Below are 4,823 nucleotides of genomic sequence, written 5' to 3' on the forward strand. Positions count from 1 at the left end.
GACACTGGAAAAAGCAAGGCATGAAAACATCTGGGGAGGAGCTTTCCAGGCAGAGGACTAGCAAGTGCAAGACGTTTTTCTGTACCATCAACTCTGCTCCCCAATCTTCAAAGAACCTCACACGATTTACAATGTGTGAAAACCTGCTACAAATATACTTACAGGTCCTCACACATAGGTTAAAGCATTCCTTAGCTCCCACTATATGATACAAGCTGGAACGTATTTATTTTATAAGATTGGGATTATGTGTACAACCTGCTCTCTAACCTGCCCTTTCACTTGCTCATTTATAACATTTGGTTTGGATCTTTTCTAAAAAACTTAAAAAAAAAAAAACTTCTGGGCCAGGCACAGTGGCTCACACCTGTAATCCCAGCACTTTGGGAAGACGAGGCAGGCAGATCAGGAGGTCAGGAGATTGAGACCATCCTGGCTAACACAGTGAAACTCTGTCTGTACTAAAAATACAAAAAAAAAAAAGAAAGAAAGAAAGAAAGAAATTAGCTGGGAGTGGTGGCGGGCACCTGAAATCCTAGCTACTCGGGAGGCTGAGGCAGGAGAATGACATGAACCTGGGAGGCGGAGCTTGCAGTAAGCCGAGATAGTGCCACTGCACTCCAGCCTGGGGGATAGAGCGAGACTCTATATCTCAAAAAAAAAAAAAAAAAAAAAAAACGAAAAAACAAAACCATAAAAAAAACTTCTGTAGAGACCTGAGTCTTGCTATGTTGCTAGACCAGTCTCAAATTCCTGGCCTCAAGTGATCCTCCCACCTCAGCCTCCCAAATTGTTGAGATTACAGGTGTGAGCCACCAGGCCTGGCCTAAACTTTTTTATTGTAATGAACATTTTGGAAAGTCTTTTGGAAAGGACTATTCTTCCCTAGCCTTTACTTTCCCTCAGGCCTTCTGCTCGGTGTCAGGCCCAGCCTTTTCTGCCTGCCTGGTGGGGCCCTGGCCTGGCCCAGCCCAGCCCCCTTCTGCCTGGGCCTGTGTCCATTCCTCCTTCCTTCTCAGACACTGATCCAATATCTCTGGTGCCAGGACTGGAAGTCATCTGACTGGAGTTTGCATGGTTTCCAGGAATAGCAATAAGACTACTAACACTGTGGCTTCTTTTCCTCCTGGGGTATTTTCACAGTACAGCCAGCTTTAACCATCACTTTTAAGAGGGATTTGGCAGCCTGCCATGCAGACAAATTCAGATCACATGGGTCCTCTATGGTGAAGTCCAAGTCTTCCAATGACAGAGTCCTCTCTGCTCAGCCAGACTGAACTAGATGAGAACAGCTCTCTTCTCTAGAGGGCTCCTTAGACCAGCCCACTTCACAGGAGGGATGTTATCAATCTGGGCAAGTCCAGGAGAGAACAACCAACTCAGGCCATAAAGAGCCAAAAACTAGGATTATATTTAAACAAGGCAGAGCCACAGGCTGCTGTGGTTTGAACGTGTCCCCCAAAGTTCATGTGTTGGAAACTGAATTCCCATTGTAATAGTGTTGAGAGGTAGGGCCTTTAAGAGGTGATTAGATCATGAGGGCTCTGACCTCATGCATGGATTAATGATGTTATTGTGGGAGTGGGTTCCTGATAGAAGGATAAGTCTGTCCCCTTCCGTCTCTAGCTCCTGCACGTCACCATGTGATGTCTTCCACCATGTCATAATGCAGCAAGAAGGCTCTCACCAGATGCAGCCTCTCGATCTTGGACTTCCCAGTCTCCAGAACCATGAGCCAAATCCATTTCTGTTTGTAATAAATTACCCAGTCTCTAGTATTCTGTTATAGCAGCACAAAATGGACTAAGACAAAGGCACTGGTAGTGTAAAGTTGAGGGGATGTGAAGTGAGGAGCCAGGAGAGGTCAACATGAAATTATGTTGCTTATACCCATAGCATTCTATCATGTCCTGTCTGTCATGACTGTCTTTCTCTTTTAATCTTTGTTCAAAAATATTCAATGGCCATCTACCAAGTGCTAGCCCTACACTGTTCAATACCATAGCCACTAGCCCCATGTGGCTATTTAAATTTAATTAAAATAAATAACTTTTAAAATTCAGTTCTTCAGTTGAACTAGCTACATTTCAAGTGCTCAATAGCTAGTAGGGCTAGTGATTAGTGTATTAGACAATGCAAGTATAGAACATTGCCATAATTGCAGAAAGTTCTATTGTAGTGCTGTGCCAGACCCTCGGTTAGACACCAACAATACAAGTGTAAATGAGACTCAGTCACTGCCTCTGCTGCTTGCAGTTGAGTGAGAGAGAGAAGTAAATGAAAAGTTATACTATGTGGTGGAAAGTGTGGGAGCTTTGGAAGCACAGAAGAAGAATAGTTAACCCAGTCTGGAGAAGGGGAGAAAGGGTTAGGGAAGACTTGGGGCGTAGAGAGGGAAATGGCCTCTAAGCTGAGGATAAAGTCATATCCTGCGTAATAACATTTTGATCAATGATGGACTGCATGTACCTGGTGGTCCCATAAGATTATAACACTGAGTCGGGCGCAGCGGCTCACACCTATAATCCCAGCACTTTGGGAGGCTGAGGCGGGCGGATCACGAGGTCAGGAGTTCGAGACCAGCCTGACCAACATGGTGAAACCCCGTCCCTACTAAAAATACAAGAATTAGCCAGGTGTGGTGGTGCATGCCTGTAATCCCAGCTACTTAGGCGGCTGAGGTAGGAGAATCGCTTGAACTAAGGAGGCAGAAGTTGCAGTGAGCCGAGATTGCACTACTGCACTCCAGCCTGGGCACTTACATGGCTGGCATTTGGTGCTAGCTACTGGATGGGCCATGTCTCTCAAACAGACTAGCCTGGTCCTCTTCCCATGCTGGCAGTGTTCCAAAAGGATAGGAGCAGAAACTGCAAGGCCTTTTATAGCTTAAACTCAAGAAGTCCCACAATGTCACTCATGCTGCATTCTATTGGTCAAAACAAGTTACAAAGCCAGCCTTAATGGGAAGAGCTACAAAGAAGTCGTGGTCGTTTTTAATCTATCACACCCTGATGTTGGCCTGAATCCAGGTGGTAGGTAGAGAGAAATGAACAGATTTTTATTTTTATAATGTTTGGGAGGCAGAATTGAGAAGTCTCGAGGGTTGTTCTTGAACGAGGAAGTGAGGGTAAAGTTACAAATGACCCCTAGATCCTTGACTTGGGTGACTGGTGAATGGTAGTGCCCAGCACTTAGAGGGAAAAGAGGGGGAACAGGTTTGGGGGGAAGATGATGATGTTTCCAGTATGAGTCATGTCAAGAATGAGGTGTCTTTTAAACAGCCAGTTGCAGATGGGCGGGTGGCAGGTGGATATACAGGTGCGGCTCAGGGAGAGGCCTGACTACAGGTACCAGTTTGGGAGTCTTTCATGCCTTAAACCTAAAGCCTCTCTCTCAGAGGGAAGAACATTCCCAGAGCAGGAACATCTTGGGGGCAGAGATCTAGTAACTCAACTTTGTAGCTGCACTGAGCCTAGCCCAGAGTCCCAGGACAAAGCAGTAAGTCTATCCTGGTTGTGGCTTGCCCAGCTGTTGTGGGGAAAAGGGATTAAGTCTGGAAGGACAGCCATCGGCTCTGAACGAAGATCAGAGTTTCAGGTGGCATAGGGGTAGATACGTTCTCCTGCCAGAGGGAAATCTCCCAACAATAGGTCACTAGCTTAGAAAGTAATGAGTGCATCATCACAGAGCAAGCATCAACTAGGGCTACAGATACCCCATCAGGGATGCCATGGAGGGGATCCCTTCCCTGGATTGGAAAACAGACCCAATCGCCAGTATGTGGAGGCAAACTTCTCTCACCACTCCCACATCCTCAAAGGCACCCAATTTTCAGAAGCTCCACAAATCTTCATCGAAGGCTGTTTTGCCAGATCAACACTGCAAAGGCACCTACTAGGGTTCAAAATAAATGTTAAGGCCAGGCGCAGAGGCTCATGCCTGTAATCCCAGCACTTTGGGAGGCTGTGGTGGGTGGATCACCTGAGGTCAGGAGTTCGAGACCAGCCTGGCCAACATGATGAAACCCCATCTCTACTGAAAATAGAAGAATTAGCCGGGCATGGAGGCCTGCACCTGTAGTCCCAGCTACTTGGGAGGCTGAGGCAGGAGACTCACTTGAACCTGGGAGGCAGAAGTTGCAGTGAGCCCAGATCACATGACTGCACTTCAGCCTGGACGACAGAGCAAGACTCTGTCTAGTAAATAAATAAGTAAATAAATAAATGTTGGCTAGGATCCCTGCCATTCATTCATTAATTCAACAAACATTCAACAAGCCCCTACTATATAACAAGCCCCATACTGTGCACCAGGAATACGGAGATGAATAGACTCCAGTCTGGAAGCAAAGAGACTACAGCTGTAAAAACTGTTAGTTTCTACAACTGTCTTCCCATTCGGATCTCAAGAAGTTACTGAGGGGTCTCTTCTTGCTATGGTACTAGGCTGTAACGGCTCGATGAAAAAAATAATGAAAGGGATAGAGGAGTGGGGGGCTGGGAGAGTGTCCAAAGGAGGAATTTCTAGTCGAAATCAGGGAAACTCCAAAGAAATACGGCAACATGTATATCTGAGCGACTAATAATTTAAAAGACGACCTTTATTAAGTGCTTTCTCCATAGCTATGACAAAGGTACCCGCTTTCCTTGGATTGTCTAGATTCTTCTGGCAACGTGGTCCTGGGCACAAGCGTCCTCTTCTCTGGACCTCATCAGTGCATTGTTACACGAAGAAAGTAGCACCGCGCGCTCAGTTCTGTCCCAGCTTTACGCTAGCGGAACTGCGGTTCGGCTGCCGGCGAGGGTGCCCGGAGGCTTTTCGTC

The sequence above is a fragment of the Theropithecus gelada genome, chromosome 15, assembly GCF_003255815.1.
Source record: "Theropithecus gelada isolate Dixy chromosome 15, Tgel_1.0, whole genome shotgun sequence".
NCBI lineage: Eukaryota > Metazoa > Chordata > Mammalia > Primates > Cercopithecidae > Theropithecus > Theropithecus gelada.